This window comes from Thamnophis sirtalis, unplaced genomic scaffold (genome assembly GCF_051295495.1).
Source record: "Thamnophis sirtalis isolate CommonGarterSnake01/CBP01778 unplaced genomic scaffold, rThaSir2_p1.2 scaffold_3, whole genome shotgun sequence".
Taxonomy (NCBI): domain Eukaryota; kingdom Metazoa; phylum Chordata; class Lepidosauria; order Squamata; family Natricidae; genus Thamnophis; species Thamnophis sirtalis.
This window is the reverse complement of record NW_028261383.1, coordinates 140,077,137-140,099,312: the sequence shown is the minus strand read 5'-3', so window position 1 is coordinate 140,099,312 and position 22,176 is coordinate 140,077,137. Positions and strand designations below refer to the sequence as shown.

General features: G+C 38.6%; 1 protein-coding gene across 2 annotated transcripts in view; it reads right to left on the bottom strand.

The window, feature by feature from the left end:
* The window catches only part of PRKCA (protein kinase C alpha), a 199,571-nt gene that overhangs the window by 106,589 nt on the left and 70,806 nt on the right, over positions 1–22,176 (bottom strand). The gene's annotated exons all lie outside the window — the stretch shown is intronic.

Below are 22,176 nucleotides of genomic sequence, written 5' to 3'. Positions count from 1 at the left end.
CTTCGGCTGATACTAAAGCTACTCCTCAAAACTTCTAAGAAACCATTCATTTATAAGTCTGTTCTAAGTAAACATCTTCCATAAAATAATTTTCCTGAGCCAACAAAAATATAAATATATCTAAGAATCCATCAAAGGAATAGAGCACTGAATCTACTGAGAGGCAATCATTTACATTTTCTCCTCTGAGAATTTCAGTGCCAAATGTATCATTTCTATAATGGATTATAGGCTTACTTTATAAAAAAATACTTTTTGGGTGCCAGGGACCAGAGGGGGCATGATTTTGTGTGCTGCCTACATCCTGCATGTGTGTGGATGGGGTTTCACTCATTTAGGTGGCCCAGTTTCTGGTGTGCCACAGACTGGGGGTTAGGAACCCCTGCTTTATAGGACAAAAGTGATAAAATATCCCTTAAATGATCAAAATAAAATGAGCAATGAGGGGTGTTTGGCACTCTTTGTTTGGTTGTTTTCTCCCAGATGTTTCATTCCCCAAACTAGGTAACATCATCACAGCTGACGATTACCTGCCTACTTACTTTGGGTAATGAAGTATCTGCAAGAAAACAACCAAGATAAGAGAGCACCAACGACCCTCATGTCTACTCTGAGCTACAAATATAATCTCTTTTAGCAATACCAATAGCACTTTGACTTATATACTGCCCCATAATGTTTTACATCCCTCTCTAAGTGGCTTACAATGTCGGCATATTGCCCCCAACAATCTGAGTCTTCAGTTTATCGACCTTGGAAAGATGGAGGACTGAATCAGCCTTGAGCCGGTGAAAATTGAATAGGCGGTGAGGATCAAACTGCCCAACAGCTGGCAATTGTTAGTCAGCAGAATTATCCTGCAATACTACATTCTAACTACTGCACCACCACGGCTCTTTATTGGTAAAACCAGCAATACTAAAATGAACAAAAGCAAAGCTCCATATTCCACCACCACCAGAGACTGAAAACTGGAGGTTACATCTATTTATTCACAAGGTGTGCAATACAGAACTGTTTCAAAAGCAAAGTAGTATCACAGATTTTTTTCTTTCTGCAGAATATTTACTTTTACAACTACAAGAGAAAGCTAAACAGCAAATAAAGTAGTAGACTCCAAGAAACAAATATATAACTAAATAGAAAAAAAAATCTGTTAAACTAAACCCTTAAGCAGCTGAGAAGAACGCTTAAACATTCTGCTTGCAGAGAAGGGCGTGTGTGCTCCTTGTGCTGGACAATTACTCTTAGAATTCTCAGTCAGTCTGATCAAAGGAAGGATGGCCATGGAATTGTGAGCAGTATAGTTCATATGCATCTGTAAAGCATCAGGTTTGGGAAGGCTACACATCCATTTAATAATACCCATATTATTAGGCTTCACCAACCAGGAGGAACAGGGACATAACTGAGAGGTTGTTGCACTGGCAGCATCGAAGACCCATATTTGCTCTGGTGCCTTCAATTGTTATTTTTATTTAAAGTTATTTAAAGTTATTTTAAAGTTATTATAACTTTATTATAAAGTTATTATAGTAGTTATTTTTATTTAAAATCAAGTTGGGGCAAAGCCAACATCTAGGGGTACAGTGCACGCTGTGGCACCTGCTTCTCAATCCAACATCCTCAGTTTAATTAAAATGGTTGCTTTCATTAAATTACCGTAGTTCCCATCTGAAATTCAAACTTTGTCATTTATTCAGTAAGTCTTTTATAACCATTCCTCCACAGGATATTTTTAAAGCAAAAAACAAAAGGGTTCCAGCCTTGAATAATTGGCCTCATCTTTAGCTTCTGAGTTTTTCCTTTCTCCAGGCAAACACCTCCAGTTTTCTAATTGAGAACACTTTTACTCCTACAGCAGTAGGCATGACGACATTTCAATAGGAAAATTTATTTTTAATTAGTAAATCAGTAAAAGCTAAAACTGGCAGGGGACAGTAATCTTTACCACTAGAATACACACTCAAACTCATCTCCATTCAAGTTACCCAGTCTTATATTGTTTCTCCGTTCTTTCTGTCTGTTTAGCAATGATAATCCCATGGCTTGATTAACCATAATTTTATTTATTGTTATTGTACCATATTGACATTTCACTTAAAAATAAATATAAAGGGAAGGTAATTATTTCAAATAACATCTTGGAAGGCTCCTCGCATAAATAAAAACATAAACTGGAATGCATCAGAAGTTCGATGTATGAGAGGGTTTCCAGTAAAAAAATGGCCTGTCTGTTATTCTGGGACATTAATGTTTTATGCTGTTGGAAAGAGTGGGAAGTCAATTCTTTTTTTCTCTTTTCCTTTTTTTTAAATCTTGCACCTCCTCTTTTTTTTTTAAAAAAATCTTTATTTCCATCCTCTTTTATATTATAATGAAACATTATGGGGGGAAAAAAGATGTCCTGTGAGTGAAAGGCTGAAAATGGAGATATAATTCACACCCATACACCACACTAATCCCAGTCATGCCACATGGTGTTTCTTTCTTTAATGTTCCAATTGTAGAGAAAAGGGTGAGTTGGAATTTCTTTTTGGGAACCCACAGAGTTGCTATAAAATGGCTGTCGGTTGAGTAAATAAATCATATAAATAAATAAATGTGCACTGCCAGCACACAGAAATAAATCAACTGGCTGAGGGAGAATGGACATACTCCTTCAACATGGAGAGTTCTGTCTTTATAGAAGCAGTGGTGGGATTCAAGTAATTTAACAACTGGTTCTCTGCCCTAATGATTTCTTCCAACAATCAGTTCACCAAACTGCTCAGAAAGTTAACAACCAGTTCTCCCGAAGTGGTGTGAACTGGCTGAATCCCACCATTGTATAGAAGTACTGTTCACTTATCATATCAATAAAAAGAGACCATGTGTAAAGAAAAATACACTATTATTAAATATTAAAGTTAATATTTTCTAAAATTCTAATTATAAAATTAATTAAATAATAACATTAATATTACACTCTCATCACCTTCATCTGAGGCAATTAGTCTCTCAAATACAAATGTAGATAGCTTGAGTAAAGACTATTTACTCAAGAATTCAAGTTTTATTTATACTAATTGCTGCTTCTCGGCTGATTTATTTTTCTGGTTTGGTTAGTTCTTGCAGTTATACTAAGGGGAAATTCATCACATGAAGCAAAGCCTCCTCCCTTGTCTGGACTTTCTCATTTTCTGATCGCCTTCATCCATCATTCATAGATGAATTACAGATTTGGGCATTTTCAGAAAGAGAGAATTCCACACTTTCTACTTTCTTCATATCTTGGTTTACTTTATTTTTGTTTAATTATCCCTCAACTGCATTTGCTTTTTCTCCCCCAAGACTAAGCTTATGTTATGTTTCACTCGAATCTTTATAGGGGAGGTGTGTAGGAGGTGTGTTTTCAGAATCTCTTCCAATTCTATGATTTCCATTTTGAGGCGGGATGCCTAGAACTTACTGTCGGTTCAGGGCATGTGCATTTGCCCATAAATGCAATTACAATTGTTCTGTGCATGCACAGAACTGAAAAACAAGATGGCAGCGGTGCCCACACTGCCCAGAGAACTGGTTTGGGGGCGTGGCAGGCCTGGGTCGTTACCAGTTCCAGCAACTCAGGCCGCCAAACCCCTACAGATTTGGCCGAACTGGTAGGAACCCACCACTGCTAGAACTGGACACTCCTCAATTTTGTACATTATAGCCCTAAGAGTATATTTTTTATTCCTTATACGGTGTCCAACCTGAAATTTGCCTTCTATATTACTGAGAAAGTTTGCATGTTCCAAAATGCATGAAATATACTGTCTCTACCTAAAATGTTCCCTTTATATTTAATGTCCTGGTATGCTCATTTAACCCACACCATATCATATTGAAAGGCAATATGTCAAACCATCAATACTTGAGAGCACTATGGTGGTCATACCCTCTGTTATTGAAGAGCAAATAAGAATTAAAATAAAACTGCCTATTTTATAATCATTCACTGTTCTGTTTACAAGGCAGATTCTCTTTTTTCCTCAGCCATTATATTGGCTTCTCAGTCCAATTCTCAATTCTACTCAGAAGAAGCAGAAGCCCAGTTCACATCTAATGAGAACTGATGATTTGGCAAATAAGCCCCAGCAAACTGATGTTTCCTTCTTCTTTTCTCCATTCTTCTTGCACATGGTAAGAAAGAACAGAAACCTCTCCTGCTAAATAATCTGACATTTCAGTTCAGAAAACTGCACTCATCTTAATCAAGGATTAGCCTGCCTGGATATGAAAGAAATGTAGTCCACCATCGCTTAAGCCAGTGTTTCCCAACCTTGGCAACTTGAAGATGTCTGGACTTCAACTCCCAGAATTCCCCAGCCAGCGAATGCTGGCTGGGGAATTCTGGGAGTTGAAGTCCGGACATCTTCAAGTTGCCAAGGTTGAGAAACACTGGCTTAAGCAGAGCAAATCTATTTTATGTGTGAGAAGAAGCCAAGAACAAACAACAGTTCTTTAAGGTTGGATGTCATGGGGATTGCAGTTTGTTTTAAAGCAAAACCTTGCAAAATCATCTTCTGAGATGTGAAGAGGGAAAACAGGATAAAGTAATGCAACAGCTGAAGTGCCACTGCAGGTCATTCACAATGGAAACCATGCAGTGCAACTCTGTAGTGAATCTAATAGAGCTCCATTTATTGCATGAAATAAAACAATAAAAAGAGAATTCCTGATGTAGCCTTTGGAGCTGAACTGAAATTTAGAAATGCAGAGTAAACCGCAAGAAACTTATTGGAGAAAGATATTCAATTCAAAATTATGTACACATATATATGTTGGTCATGGATAGGCATTCCATCTTGTTGACATGGTGATATAAATTGATTAAATAAATTGACGGTATACAATTGTACTGAGCCCAAATAGAAAACCACAATTTTTTTATCATAGGATGGGAGAAACTGCAAGGAAGTGTCAGTCATTCAATTTCCTTTGAAGCATAGGGAAAAATCTTTGAAAATAGCCAGTCTCCACCTGACTGGTCACTTCTGATTGGGTGATGCTAGTGCATAATGGAGACTCAACTAAAGCAGAGCATGGAAGCAAATGAAACCTTTTGAACAATGGTTTGTCTCTTGAGAGCAGGTAAAAAAAAATGCAACCAGAGCTGCATCATTACTCAGCAGATCTCCTCATCTGGCACATGATAGGACACATGGGCTGAAGATATTGCAAGTGAATCACCATGTCATTTTCAAGATGGTACTATTAATATATAAGCTTGGAACACTTCCATCTAGGCCAGGGGTGTCAAATTCACACCATCACGGCGGTCTCATATGACGTATTGGGACTTTTTCTCCCTTTGTTAAACCGGACATGGACGTGGCCAGCACATGACGCATCCGCCCCGCGGGCAGGGAGTTTGACAGCCCTGATCTAGGCTGAGTTTGACTTATTGCGTGTGAGAAGATGTCCTCCTAATTCCAGAAAGGTCCCTGCTGATGTTCCTCAAGCTGGAAGTGTCGCAGTATTCTCTGCAGTACAACCATCTGGCACCACACCCTTCCCACAGAAACCAGGCTAGTAGCCATTGGGGAGTGCTTTTGGTGAAAATTCAAAAGAAATTTACGTACCTAGGTCGTCCTTTGACAACTGCTCTGGTCTTTTAAAAATGTTTTAAAACCTTTGTTTTCATCAGGTTTTACTATTTCATTCTCTTTAGTCCACATTTTGATTACTACAATTACTGCTTTGATTTTTTGCTAAATGAAAAGTATAATATAGAGGACTATTGTAATACTGTTTCCTTGTTCTTAAAAATTTGCACACTTCAGCTTAGAGTTATGTATCTTTCTATTATCCTACCTACTGTTAATATTTTACTACAACACTGTTCACTAGTGAGTAGGAAATACAGTTTGCTGAAACAGAAGCAGTATGAAAATGTGCATTACAAAATGGAGCTATAAATTATATTTAAATGTATGACTGGCTGGTTTAGAAGTGTATTCTGAGGCACAATGAAAAATAAAGAATCGTGTGCACTAATGTTTCTTGCAGAGTTAGTTCATAATGGTGAAGAAAGTTACCGTATATATTTTGTCTTATGTAAGTTCTTTTGAGAGGCTCATTTAAGTAATCTCCCAAATACGAATATAGATATAGTAAATCTTTACCATAAATGACTAAAAACACTTACCATTTGATCAACCAAACATGCAAATAAAAATACTGGGTTTGGTGATGTTTAGTATTAAATTAAATGCATGCACTGCTGTAGAATTATGCAGCATAAATTAACAAGATGAAAACATTACTTATTTATTTATAACCTAACTTCAACAAATATTATTTTGGATACAGATATGCAAAACCAATGATGGAACAGGAAAATAAATATAGTTTCTGATATAATTCAATTAATATAAAAAAGTATCCTAATGCTATTTTTTGCCATAAAAAGGGAAAGAGAAGTAGCACATTAGCTGTATTACAATAAACTGCAATAATTATGATTAATAAAAGGATAGTCAGTAGAAAAGACTCTTCTTTTTTCTGATTGTGCAAGCGAAATCTTACAGAGAATCAGTCATTTCAATATTAATTAACAACTATATCCTGATGCCATCTCTTATGAATAAAATGCCCAACACGACAAGGTACTTATCAGAGTCATTTAAGTTCAACATAGATGTCACATCTTGGCATGTATATCTTTTACTTGCAGGAAATCAATTGTTAGTAACAATTTACAAAGCCTTGAAGAAGAGATGCTATACTGAGGCCAAGCATTGTCAGTTTTCACACAACCCCAAATATTAGGGATGTGTTTCCACCAGAATTTTTGTTACCAGCAGATAAGCTGCATTTTATTTTATAATTCTTTTTCTCCTACAAAATAGGAGCAACAATATCAGCAATCATGGCTAATCAGAAAAGAAACCAGCCTGGTTTGGGGAGAGGATGATGTATGTGTAATTGCCCTGAAAGAAAGTACTGGAAAATATTTTGGTGAGGCACAATTAGCATGATGCTAAGATGTTATTAAGAAGCTCATGCACAATTTGCTTACTTAAAGAAATAATACTATTATCTTAATTCCAGAAACAAAAGTGAACACACTGTCTTTGCTAATTCATTTAATAATTTCTTTGGGTCTACAGCAACAAACTCTAGTGGACAGCATTCATTGCATTCAAGGTGGAAATATTTATTATTTTCCTCTTTAAAATTCCTTTTCATAAGAATGGAGGGAGGGGGGAATTGGGAAGGAAGATGCTGTGTCAGGGACTGGCATGGTTATATACCTGCCGAAACAGAGGTTCTCTGCTCCCATCCTTTTTGAAATATATGAAACTCAAAACAGGATGTTGCGTGATGTTCTCATTTGAAACAATTCTAAGCTAAGCATTTTTCACATATTTAATTTCTATCATTGCAAATGAAGTCCATTTAGTTTGAGTAATGTAAACTTAAAAGACATTCCCAGAACTTATCTATTAGCAAGTGCAGGCTAAAACCATAGATTCACAGCTATTCTGAGGATGTCTCTGTATTTGATTTAAACTTGCTCAGTATTATTTGAATAAACTTTCTTTCTATTTTCAGCACACAAATGATTTATTACATAGAAATCTGAGGCTTTGAATAAACAGTACTAATGGACAAGAATGTCATAATACTAACGCAGTGCTTTATTCCTTATCAACCCACTATGCTATGATAAATTGAATTAAACTAATCCTCTACCTGAAATAATTTTATAAATGGAGTATGTCATCTATATTTATAATGATTTACCATAGCTCTTTTTTAGGTAAACAAGGCATCATTATAACATCCAATTCAAAATTATTTACACATTTGGACCAGGATGAAAGGAGGGAAAAACTAAAACAATGTTAATCCTACATCAGTTAATTTAAAGGCTTTTACACAGAAAACATCCTTCATATCTTGTTGACTAAAATATCCACTGTACACTCCCATAAGAAAGTCTGAAAGTAATGAGTCAGACATCAAAGAATGCATCCTATTTATGGTAAATTTCCATGTACTGCCATAGTTATCACTAGGCAATTAAAAAAAGGCTAGTTATTGTTTGCCCACTATGAATTATGTTAAAGCAATCAGCAAGCCTCTTCTTATAGCATTTCACCAGCCATCAAATCTAGTATGAATGAAACATTTAACCTCCTATGTTTTTCTCAGTGGCTCTTTAAGAGCACCATAATAGGGAGATTTACTAATTTATCTTTACATAAATACTGACATGTTATTTCTAGAATGCATTTTTTTAAAAAAAATCTCATATAGACACATGTTTTCAATTTGGGAAATAATCATAATAAAGAACCAAGCTCTTGGAATTGAAGTCCATACTTTTTAAAGTTGCCAAGGTTGATAAACAGTGCTTTAATAGAACACTTCTATCAAATTGAAACATTTAAACAAATAATAATATCAATATCTGCCAATCCCAAGTCCTTAGGAAGGTTTCCCTAGGTGGATAAAAATGCCAAATCCAGTCTGAACATCTGGCTTTGTAATGAACCATAATAATCAGCATTGACAAAATCACTATCAATCAACTGCAAAAGGCAGCTTTACTTGGAATAGCTTACATCCCATGATGATACTTTTAATACAATCAAACAACAACTGCCTATCCCAGGTCCTAATGGGTGGAGAAAAATGCCAAATCCAGTTTAAGCATCTTGCTGACTGTGTAACGAACCACAGCAATAATAATAGCAAGGACAAGTATGCTACATATATGCCTTTGTAAGTAAGCCTTTGAAGCCAGAGGACCCATTAAACTACTACCTATGGGTAGTTCAACTATGGGTAGTTTCAGGCTCCTTTCTCCTTCTGTTATCTCTGATTTTTTGGATATGAAAACCGACTTGACTGGCAGCCCAATTCAATTACTATCCTGCCAATCACACAGCACCCTCCATAAACTATTTGTAGGCATAGGGGTGACATGTAATAGATGCACATTTCAGATTTATGCCTCCATTGTCCATCTACTGCTGCCCTTAAGCTGCTTAAAGTAGGGGCCAATCATAAAGAAAAACCCCTAATTATAACCCCCATATGATTATTATATGCATTTAATAGGAATTGCTTTCAGACTGTTTACATTCTTTGGCTGTGGAAACCTATTTTACATTTAAGAACTATATACAGTAGATATAGATATGACTTCTCTGCAGATATTTTCTAAATGAACAGTACTATCCCTCTTTATCAAAATCTAAATCATAGCATCTTTAATCTAAAACTAATGCTTTTTATTAGGTAGTTAAGCCTTTATTTCTACATCTCATTATGATGGCTGAAAAAAGTTTTATTTTTTTGGCTACTGAATGCATTTCTTTTCTTATAGGCTACCGTAAAAGTATGATCTGAGGAATCACCTCTACTCATAATAGGTATTTTTCCCCTCTCCTACAAACATATACCAAAATCAGAAGCTATCTCCCACTCATCTCAACCCACGCATATTCTTTCTTCCAAATACATACACTGCAGACTTTCATACACCTTCATACTGTAATGCTTAAAGTTCCAGACATGTTTATAATTCCCAACATCGTCACTCATGAATCATTTACACTTCTATTTTGTCTGAAAAGGGGCTATGAAAGACAGCTAAGAGATTTTTAAAATCCATAATAGAAACGTAAATAAGAAGCAGAGTTGGATATTAAAATATGAAACAGCTATTTGTATCCTATATGTCACAGCAAAAATACCCCATAAATAATACTAATTAAACTCAGAATCAAATACAACTTACATTGGACCAGAAACACTAAACTCATGGGGGTTTGGGTTTTTTTTGCTTTTGCCTAGGACAGCGATGGCGAACTTTTTTTGACTTTTTTTGTGCAATAAGGGGGGGAGCAAAGGGGGGAGCGTTTTTAGTCCTCGGGAGGCTTCAGGGAAGCCTCCTGAAGGTGCCGGAAGCCTCCAGAGGGCTTAAACCATCCCTACGAGAAATTGGAAGTCTGTTCCCGAACTTCCAGTTTGCCCATAGGGCCATTTTTTTGCACTCCAGAGGCTTCAGAGAAGCTCCTGAAGCCTTTGGAGGGCCTCCAGAGGCTTTATAGGAGCCTGGGGAGGGCGGAAAATGGCTTTAAAATGGCTTAATTCATCTGCCCAGCGCGTGCATGTGCGCTGGCCAGCTGACAGGGCAACGCCTCACGTGCCCTGACAAATGGCTCTGCGTGCCACCTGTGGCACACATGCCATAGGTTTGCCATCCCGGGCCCAGGATCTCCACATCTGTACTGGACTGGAAGCAAATCCTCTTGCATTCTTTGCCAAAAACAGCCTTTGACAGTAATAGTCCTCCCCTGTAACTCTTCCATAATTAGGATATCCAAGGAATATCTTTAAAGTATCCTAGTAATTAATAGGTATACAATATTGCATAACTTGTAAGAAATTAATCTTTAAAATAATTATTTAAGCCGTTTACAGCTTTATATCCTGCACATTTAGTTGGACCTTAAAACAAACTGAGTGAACAAATTAATTCAAAAATTGATATCTAAAAATTCCTTCCCTTATTTGACATTTTCCAGATAAGTTTGCTACCTGCAAATTGGGGAATTATAGCCCAACATAGGGCATCTGTAAAATAACAATTTGGGAAAGACTGCATTGAAAATTGTATTTCAGTTAATATCCTGGAATACAGACTGACAGGTAGCATTTTTATTTCCAAATAATAGTAATGCATAAGATAGTAGTAATGCAATACAGGGATAAAATGCTATACAGGGATAAAAAAATAGATTACAGGTGATAACTAAGGTAAAGGTTTCCCTTGCACATATGTGCTAGTCGTTCCCGACTCTTGGGGGTGGTGCTCATCTCTATTTCAAAGCCAAAGACCCAGCGCTGTCCGAAGATGTCTCCGTGGTCATGTTGTCAGCATGACTAGACACCGAAGGCACACCAAACGCTGTTACCTTCACACCAAAGGTGATCCCTATTTTTCTAATTACATTTTTACATGCTTTCAAACTGCTCAGTTGGCAGAAGCTAGGACAAGTAATGAGAACCCACTCTATTATGGGGCACTAGGGATTCAAACCGCCGAACTGCTGACCTTTCTGATCAACATGTTCAGCACCTTAGCCACTGAGCCACCGTGTCTCACTGACAGGTGATAACTAGCCCACGATAATAAACAGTACTTCTTGCTTTCTTTACCACTTAAGATTCCTGAAATAGGGGTTAGCCCAGGATGGCTTCCAAGATGGAATTCTACTATTCAGTCTGTACAGTGAAAAATAGATTTTATAGTATTGTACAGAAAGGACAGTTTAATCATATTTTTACCATGGGAAGTTGTTTTCTACATCCAGAAGGAAGTTTAAGAATATACTTTGTTAGTAGCAATAAACTATCATGTATGTTCAGTTACTTCTCTAAGGAACACATTTTAATATACTTTGCCTTAAAGCAAAACAATTTTTTTCTGTTTTTCCTCCCTTGCCTGAAGCTTAGATGAAAAAAAAAAGAGAGATAGAGATATGAATTTACAAAAACAGCCAAGGTTAAAATATACCGAATGACTTGTACAATGCTGGAAACATTAAAAAACTACACAAACAATGGACTGCTTTTTATCACTTGCCACACTTGCCAAAACTATTAGAGAAAAGGAAATACAGAAAGATTACTTCTTTTAAATTACCGTGTTTCCCCCAAAATAAGACAGGGTCTTATTTTCTTTTGACCCCCGAAATAACACTTAGCTTTATTTTCGGGGAGGTCTTATAATTTTTGAGGTGCAGGAGGCAGCGAGCGTGGCTGCTGCTGTGCTGCAATATTTTCAGGGAGTGCTTATTTTCAGGGAGGGCTTATTTTCAGGAGAGGGGTTATTTTAGCACATGCGCTCAAAAGCCCGATTGGGGTTATTATCCAGGGAGGTCTTATTTTCAGGGAAACATGGTATTTCTACAGTGTATTTAAATATTCAACAACTCTGCTTCAAAAACACCTTCTAGATTAATTATTATACACTTTTAAACACAGCAAAGCACATTGATTTCATTAAATCTTGGGATGGAAAGTCAAGAAAGCACAAAAATAAATATGGTATTTGATTAATGGCAAAAGAGGTATACATTGGAAAAGACAAATGCCTACAGACATATATAGAATTCGGAAAATATGGCTCCAAAGGTCGCCATCACGACTATATAGACTTTAATAGTGATTTGGGAGTTCAAAACCATTCAGATGTCTTTAACACTTATAAATAAAGAAAAAAATGTAACTTCATCATGCTTTTAAACTACTTGCTATTTACCTGATCCTATTTCTATTTTTTCCCTCCTTCCTCCTTCTTGTTTTTACAGGTAGTCCTCGACTTACAACAGTTCATTTAGTGACCATTCAAAAAATTACAACAGCACTGAAAAAGTGACTTATGACCATTTTTGACAGTTACAACTGTTGCAGCATCTCCATGATCATGTGATCCAAATTCAGATGCTTGGCAACTGGTTCATATTTATGACTGTTGCTGTGTCCCAAGGTCATGTGATCAATTTTTACGAGCTTCTGACAAGGAAAGTCAATGGAGAAGCCAGATTTGCTTTATAACCATGTTACTAGCTTAACAAATGCAGTGATTCACTTAACAACTGTGGGCAAGAAAGGTTGTAAAATGGGGCAAAACTCACTTAACAAATGTCTCACTTAACAGAAAGTTTAGGCTCAATTGTGGTCATATAAGTCGAGAACTACCTCTATACATACATAAACACACACACACTTTTTAAAAAGTTCTATTAAAAGAAGGGGACATGGGAGAAGTAATCACTTTGGCCTAGTGGTTAAGGCATCAGGCTACAAAGCAGGAGGCTGCTAGTCCCGCCTTAGGCATGAAAGCCAGCTGGGTAACTTTGGGTCTGTCACTCTCTCACAGCCTAACACACCTCATAGGGTTGTTTTCGTACAGAAAATAGAAGGAGGAAGGAGTATTAAGTACATTTACCACCTTGAGTGATTTATAAAATGAAACAATCAAGGTGGGATATAAATAAAATAACATTTTAAAAGGTAATCACCCTAGAGAAAGAAAATTCTGATCTGAATTATGGCCATTTGGAGGATAGGCAGGGCAAGCTCTGGTATACATATCTGATAGCGAAGGCATTTGGGAGAAGTAGATCCATATTGGGAAAAAGAATTAGTCTGGCATGAGAAATGGATGCAAACTCATTCTAAGAGATCCAAAATTAGGCAGAAAATACTGAGGTGTCCACTTTTTATCAAAGAAAATGAAAGATGAAAAAAATGTTCTAAGAAAATAATTATCTTGGTGCATTTATTTTATGTCCACTGCTTTGCAATTTCTGCCATTTACAAGGTCTATTTGTCATGTTACAGTAATCTGAGGAATCACTGCAGTTAATGTTCAAAACAAAGTGAATCACTCTGCAACATCCCTTTTATCTGGAATTATCTATTTTGCTATGTGTTATACAGAAATCATGTCAAATATTTTTGTATATTCAATATTTCTTGTTCATTTTCTATTGGTGGCAGTGACAATGCAGAATTAAGACAAATAAAAATATAATGAATGTCTATCAAATTAGCATTTTATCAAAATGTAAAATGATAAGTGTTGAAAAACTAAAAAGGTTTAAACTTTCCAAATTGTTCACACAAATGCTGCTGATATCTCATTGTACTGGGCTGAATATGTCAATTTTTCTTTAAATCCTGAAAGGACAACTTGGATTTTAAGGAGAGATCCCTAACAATTCCTGCATTATTATAAAACTGTGTTTTCTTTTGTTTCATTTTTAACATGCTCTTTCTGAATTTACTAACAGTATGCAAAATACACCTCAAAATGCTTGCTCTAATGGATTTGTACTACACAAAAGCAACACAGATTGAACCTCTATGTCAAAAAAAAAAATCACCCAAAGTAGTAATTAAAGGCCAGGAAAGCCAAGGAATACTTTGCAGAAAATAAGGCTGCAATCTTTAAGTGTTCTTATACTGGAAGCATTAAAATTAAAAATTGGGAAGAAAGGTACTGTGCAACAGTTAAATTAACTTTAATTGCACAGAAAAAAAGCTGATACATAGAAGTTTAGGAAATGGGTTGCTTACACACATCAGTAGAAAGGTATAGTTACATTAACCATGATTGGCCCAGACCAGTGGTGAAATTCAATTTTTTTTTACTTCTGTGGGTTTGGCTTGGTGGGCGTGGCAGGGGAAGGATACTGCAAAATCTACATTTCCACCAGCTAGAGGTAGTATTTGCTGGTTCTCTGGAAGAGAGAACCTGCCTCTGGAAAGGCAGGTAGACTATCCATTCTGGAAGATAGTGATTCCTATCTATCTAGGTGGGCATCTGATTGGGAAAAGCTGAGCACTTCCATGTTTACAGTATGTTTCCAAATATCAAGTGCTAAGGACAAAAATTGGGAAGGCCACCAAATGCATTTTTCTGAGCTTAACTTGCCCTGAAAAGAAATGTGGGGCTTGCTGTATTACACTGAATATAGGATTGCTTGCTGCTAACCTAGGATGACCAGTAACTTGAAACTGCTGTACCTTTTGCTTGAAAATGATGGGAGTACCTTTAATTACAGCCAAATGAGGATGTATGAAAAGAGTTAATGCAAAACAACGCATGCATTTTCCACAGGCAGCATAGCCCATAGCCAGGAATGAAAGGTCCAATTGTACGTGGTAAGTAGAAAGGCTCCCCATCTGTCAATGTCTTACTAATGATTCACTCAATAAGCAATGGTTCCTATTCAGAACCACAGATGAAGCACTAGCTTAATGCATGCCATATACACTGAAAAAATGTAATGTCAGTTTAAACATCCTTTTAAATAAGGATACAAAATTGCCTAACCTTCATAAATTCAAGTAGACAGTTCATCAAGTTATAATAATGCAGGTTTTAAACAGTCAATACTTCTATCCAAATTAAATATATAAACACATGGCTTGTTTTTCCTTTATATTTCCATTTTTTTAAAAAAAGAAGACTTCTATCAGATAAATTAAAGCCAACAATACCATCAGTGAGAGCATTTGTTTCAAATCTCATTTTGTGCATTGTAATCACTTCCCAATTTAAGGCTGGGCATCAATTGATTAATTTTTGATTGAATGGGCACGTGGGTTCCTATGTCTTCAAATACATGTTAATCTCAAGAAATCAGGAAGCCATCTAAAATTTCAAATGATTGCATGTTTTAAAATCATTAGCATAAATGTCATCAGTGAAATGAATCCAAATTTAAATCTACTAGGACCTTTTTGCTTTTAATACCTGCTGGCAGAGTAATGTCCCTTTGATGCCATTTCCAAAAGCTGCTTAGTCTCTTAATCCTAAAGCTCATGAAAGGATGTGTTTCACATATCTCCTTGCTTTAAAAATGTTTCCCTGGTGCATGTTAAATGTTTAAAGCCTTAACTTCACTAAAATTAACACTGTCTTAACAGTAAGAGTTTTACTATGAACCAGGCTTCCCTATTTTCATATGAAACCTAAACACTGGGAACTTATTTATTAGCAGTTCCTTTAATTTTCCAGGTGTGTTTGGGTCATTATCTCCTCAGCAGAAACTCTCCGGGAATTTCCAGGTGAGAATTTTACAATGCAATCATCCTGCATCAAACACAAGATTTTATGAAGGGGCCGTCCAAAACATACCACCCACTTTTCACTGCTAACAATTCTAGGCTTGTCCTATTTCTTTCCTACAGAGAAAATATGCCAAGGGGACAAATAAAGTGACAGGTGCACAAGGCCCTTTGATGGAATAGGTGAAGAGCCAAGCAGCAGAGATCTTGTACTCTGACAGTTCAATGTAACCTGATTGGATCAAATATCCCCTCTTCTCATTCTCTGCTTGACTATCACATCGCTAACTTAGTGAAAGTTGGTTTGTATCAGAAGTGCACTATTCATTCATTCCTTCATTCAAAATATTTGTATAGCTGCCAATCTTAAACACAACTCTGGGTTGCTCACAACAATTAAACCCAAAACTATAAAATCATAAACCATTAAGCCACAACCACAGAACCATAAAATCAAAACCCAATGTGTTAATCATTCTCTTGGGATGCCCCAAACCTGCTCCAGATGCCTTCATTCTATCTTAGTGCCTAATAAAAAGCTCGTTTAGGTGGCCTTACCCCAAAAAAGCTAAAAAGATGGAGGGATTGCTGAATTATCAGGAGGGGCAGTCACAGGAAAGATGGTGAGAAGGAAAAAAATGAAATAATATAATCTGTAGCATTTGAGACTTCAGTGTTGCCTTAATGAATGATGTAGTTCTGTAGAATTAAATCAGGGACATATAGACAATTTGACAATTATACCGATACAATCTTTTTGGGAGGGATTTAACACTTATGCTTGCACCTCATGGCAAACTTTCCCAGCTTAAAACTCTCAATATTCCTCAATAGTATAGACTTTGGCCAACACACATGGAGAACATGATGTTGCTGCCTATGACTGAAAAAGATGACTAGATGAGCCCGAGGAAGGAGTCAAACACATGAATCAGTTTGGAGTCACTACACCCCCATAAGAGACCTGTCCACCCACCTTGAAGACTCTTACCTAGTGCCAATTTGCCTTGACCATTAGTAGTTCAGATGCTTTCATACAGTAGCATGAAATAAACTTATCTTGGCTCCTGAGTTCTTTGACTTCAATAACTTTTCCAATAAGAACATACAAGTCTTATGTTATAACAGCCCTGCCTCATGACCTGACATGATCAAATGAAACTTCAGGTTTTTCTGTTCAGGGAAATGATCTAATTCTCTGATCTAATTCTCAGATCAGGGGCAGGGATTTCCTGTCCAAAGCAGTTTTCTGTACCTGCTTAGTATTCTCCTATATAGAATTGATTTATTCTATAAGATTGCAGCTGGAAAGGAATACAACCTATTTGGGTTTGCTATTAATGTCACTTTGAAGTTTAATTCTATTTTTTTTTCAAGATGCCTTGATCAAATGGTTAAAAGACATCCATCCCAGAAATGTACGTACGTATGTACGTATGTATGTACGTACGTACGTACGTACGTACGTACATACATACATACATACATACATACATACATACAAACAAACAATTTGGTTTAGTAGTTGAACCACTTAAGCATATGGCTTAAAATTTAGTCTAAATAAACATGAGTACTAGCAACCATGTTGTTTGACCAAACTAGATGTCAGGGAGAAATAACATATCAACTCACAGCACATCCCCAATGTCAAATTGTGATATCTGAAACTGCAACAACAATGATAGCTAAATAAAAAAGAGAAGTAGTTCAGGATTATATTAGGACAACTTGCATTATGCAGAACAAGATTCTTCTACCCAAAAGGCATTAAGAGGTGCAAATTTGTTAAGGCAACAAAGTATGGCTTTCAAGACAAGCTAACAAATTCACACTGCCCTATGCCTTCAATTTTCACATTGCATATTGCAATGAATTCATGGTTTATTAAGGTCTAGGGCAAGGGCAGGATTTCCATCTGTATGAGGGAGGGGGTGTCTGTAGCAGCTGCATTTTTGTCCTAAAACTCAGTGCAGAATAAGGCCTAAAAATATACACTCCAACCTTTCCATGACCTTTCTAAATTTTTGGTGAGTCACTAACAGAGAGAAGTAATTAACTGCATTCTAAGAGCCTAATGCGATTATCCATTATACTGCAGCATCAGTGGAGCTGCAGAGTCTTCAGCCCAGAAAATAACTCACCCTCTTGAAGATTGAGGGATCAGGCCTTGCTTCCATCACTTACACCAAATTTCCAAGACGCCCAGGCATGTGGAAAGCTACACTCCAGAAATGGATGGGTTTCCTATTCTGGGAAATGCTTTTGGAATATTAAGGAATGAAATGGCTGCATTAAGCATCTATAAGACTTAACACATGCCCCTTAATATCCTCCAAATCATTTTTAAAAATACACACATACAAATCCTAACCCAAAGCAATAAAAAAAAAATCAGAGGTGATATGGAAGCCACAAAATGGACACTGCAGGATCATGTATCGTCCCTAGGCTTTGGGTCATATTTAATGTTCTGACTTACAGCAAAATACTTTAAAGGAAAGGTTTGACCACTCATTATCCCATGTTCTGTTTCCTAAACAGCCTGAGACCAGGAAGGGCATAAGGGTGTGAAAGGCAGTCAAGGCAGCAATGAATGGTGTCAACTGAAATGTCAACAGATACAGCAAGATATAAAGGACCAAGATGCCTGAGAAGAGGAGCAGCTGGGTTGAGCTCTGTTTGCAATATGTTCCTAGCACAGCGTTGCACTGCAGTCTCTCAGCAGCTTCTAAGTTATGAAAAAGAGTGACACGGCAATATTCCAAGAGACCAAGAAAAAAAGTGGCTGTTGAAAAGCCAGCAATAAATTCTTTTTTAATCAAAGGTATGCTTCTACAAAGATGACACATAACACATACTGATATTTAGGTTTCACTCAAGCCATTCATGCACCGATGGGTGTGTCACATGACCTTGTTCCTCTCATCCAAAGAAAGAAAGCAGCATTGCTCTTCCAGCTCAGTCCCTTTCATGCAGGTGTGTCTATGTCACATTGCTTGCACAAAAGGGGCCACATATCAGGATGCTGCTTTTAGCATGCTTCCCCACTTGCTGATGAATCTCCTACCACAGAGAAGCCGAGTCCTATGAATGTTTAGTTAACAAAGATTTCATATTTATTTGGCATGGTTTATTCTCAAATATATGTGTGCCTCAATTTGGAACGTTCCTCTGAATGGATCATTCTGGTGACATTTTCATATACAATGAGCTTGGAGTAAGAGACAGAGCATGGCATGTTAATCCATTCCTTTTGTATAATCCTTCTCCCTTCTGGTCTGATAAATCCCTTTGAGCTAGAATTGCCAACTGAACATGGTTAAAACATACATATTTCTACCCATTACCTACCCCTTCACTTACTCATTAAAGAAATGTTATTAAGACCCAAAGCAGCACAGGTATCACAGAATCATCTTCACCCAGTTGGTGTCTTCCACCTATTAGACTTCAGCTTCCATAATTTGGGTAGCTATGCTATATTCAGAGAGTCAATTGGTCAACACAAGTAGGTCAGTGGTGGATTTCAATTTTTTTTACTACCGGTTCACACACGCACGCAATGCTTCTGCACATAAGCAGAAGCATCCGGGAGGGTGGGCTGAGCCTCCCGCTGCTGCCACTACCAGTTCGCTTGATCTGGGTCGAACCAGGAGAAACTCACCTCTGAAGTACCGTATTTTTCAGAGTATAATACACACCTTTTTCCCTCAAAAAAGAGGCTGAAAATCTGAGTGCGTCTCATACACTGAATACAGCATTTTATGCCTCCTGAACCCCGTCCCTTCACCAAAATGGCCGTGCATAGCCTTATGGAGGCTTTCAGAGAGCTCCTGGGGGCTGGGGAGGGCAGAAATGAGCAAACAATAGGCCAAATTTGCCCTCCGCTTCCTAAAGGCTACCCATGCCTTTTTTGACAAAAATGGGCCTCTTTTTGCAAAAAGGGATCTTTTTTTCTCATTTTTGGGGGCCCCACCCTCCAGGAGCACTCTACAAGCCCCCTAAAGGTTATTCATGCCTTTTATTTGAAAATAAATGGGCCCGTTTTAACGAAAAAGGGCGTTGGTAATTACCTGATACACCTCTTCTCATAGTGGGGGGAGGAGTATCCAGAATGGGTTGACCTTGTCCTCTCATGATTGGATGACTCAGATAAGCTCTTTGGGCAACGCCCCCTGGCCATCAGATATTCCCCATATTTGACGAAGAGCTCTATCCGACTCATTGCACCATTCACTCCAGACTCTTAATTCAATTCTTAGTTTTTATCGTCTTCAACATCAATATTTATATAACTTCATAAAACAATGAACATAACACTTAGTCGTACAAACATAGTCAGGGAGGGACTGGATACTCCTCCCCACACTATGAGAAGAGGCATATCAGGTAAGTACCAACGCCCTTTCTCCATAGTGAGGGGGGAGGAGTATCCAGAATGGGACGTACCAAAGCCTGCATGTCCCTAGGGAGGGCAACCTCTGAGGCCCCATGTCCCCCCCTCATGCCAGTTGAGGCGTGGGCCCCGCCCTGTGAACCGCCTGCAACACCCTGCAGCCAAAGAGGCTTCTGCCGAGGCAAAAGGGTCCAGTTTATAGTTCCTAGCAAAGGGAGAGGGGAAAGCCCACGTGGCTGCCCTGCAGATTTCGGCCAGGGATGCCTGCGTGGTCCAGGCCGTGGATGTGGCTGCGTTCCACGTGGAGTGAGCTGTGATATGATTTGTGTCTGTAAGCCCTGAGATTGGTATGCAGTGGCAATGCAGGTTTGCAACCACCTGCCTATTGTGGTGGAAGTCACCTCGTTACCCAGGACCTGGTTGGAAACAAACAAACAAAGCTTTGGATTTCCTGTTTGGCCTGGTTCTCCTGAGGTAAATCCTCAGAGCCCTCCTTACGCCCAGAGTGTGCCACTTCTTCTCCAATGGGTGAGAAGGGTTTGGACAGGAGTTGGGCAAATCAGTTCCTGGGCTCGATGGAAGCAGGGGTCCACCTTGGGGATGAAGGACGGATCCAGTCGTAACCTCACCCTGTTTTGGTGGAAGATGCAGAGATCCTCCCTGGTGGACAGAGCTTGCAGTTTGGATATCTGCCTGGCGGAAGTGATGGCCACCAGAAAGGCCACCGTAAGAGTCAGGAACTTAAGGGAAACTGTTCGTAAAGGCTCAAATGGAGCGCCTGTTGGAGCGTCCCCTACCCTGTGTATGTCCCAGGAAGGATACCTGAATAATGTGTGTGGTTTGGGGTTGGAACCCCACTTGAGGAATTGCCTGACCATAGGATGGTGAGTCAAGCTCTGGTTCCTGCCACGCAGGACAATTGACGAGATGGCTGAAACCTGTCTCCTAATTGTGGTAGGAGCTAACCTTCTGTCCCAGCCTGCCTGGAGGAAGTCCAGAATCTGAGGCACTGAGGCCTGGATAGGATTGTACCCCAGGGAGTTACACCATGAGGCAAAGGCCTGCCACATGGAGCCATAGACACACTCTGTGGAGGGTGTGTGGGCAGTCTGGATAGTCTGCATCACCCTGGGGGGGAAGAAGTCTTTCCCCAGGATGCTCCGTTCAAGAGCTAAATGGTCAGCTGCAGCCATTGAGGAGCTGGGTGCTCCAGCGACCCCTGGTTAAGGGATATCCCCTCCTGGGGGATTCTCCAGGGCCTCTCCCCTGAAAGCGACTGGAGATCTGCAAACCATGACCTCTGGGGCCAGTGAGGCACCAACAGAACCCCTTCCACCCCCTCCCGAAGGATTTTCCATATGAACCTGGGGATCAGGGGTAAGGGTGGAAAGGCATACCGACGACCCCTGGTCCAGGGGCTTCGCAGAGCGTCCACCTCTTCTGCCCCCTGAGTCTGGTACCTGGAGAAGAACCTCGGGAGCTGAGCGTTGAGGGGCATGGTGAAAAAGTTGACCTCTGGCCGTCCGAAGCACTCCGCCAGCTCCTTGAAGATTGCTGGCTGCAGCTTCCACTCCAAATTTTCCACCTCAGTCCGGCTGAGCCAGTCGGCTCTGATGTTCTCCACCCCTGCTATATGTTCTGCCCTCAGCGAATGCTGTCTAAGATCATAGGCTATCTGAGGTGCTTCTGCAATTTCTCATAGTCGGACATCCCATTCTGAGTTTGTGGTGGGTTCTGGCATGGGGACTGGCTGTCTGACCCTTTTTCCCTGGCCATAAGGGTGCTATGTTTCTATGGCTAGGATTAGCGCAGAGATATTCTGAATGTAAACACAGACGGAGTTCAATGGTCAGCCACTAGAGTGCATGTAAAGATGAAGTGAGGGAAGCTAAGGCTCACAATAAAGAAAGGCCTGCCGCAAAGGTAAAATAATAATAATAATAATGATAATAACAATAATAATAATCATAATAATAAAATAAAATACAAAAGGGGGCATCTTCCCACATGTTAAAAACAAGAAAGATTAAGAAAATGATTGATCCCTTGCTGGGAGAAAGTAGGGCCAGAAGGTGACAAGCAGCAGGGGTAAAGCAGAACTATTTAACTCATGTTTGGCATCTGTCTTTACCCAAAGGGATAAAACAGTT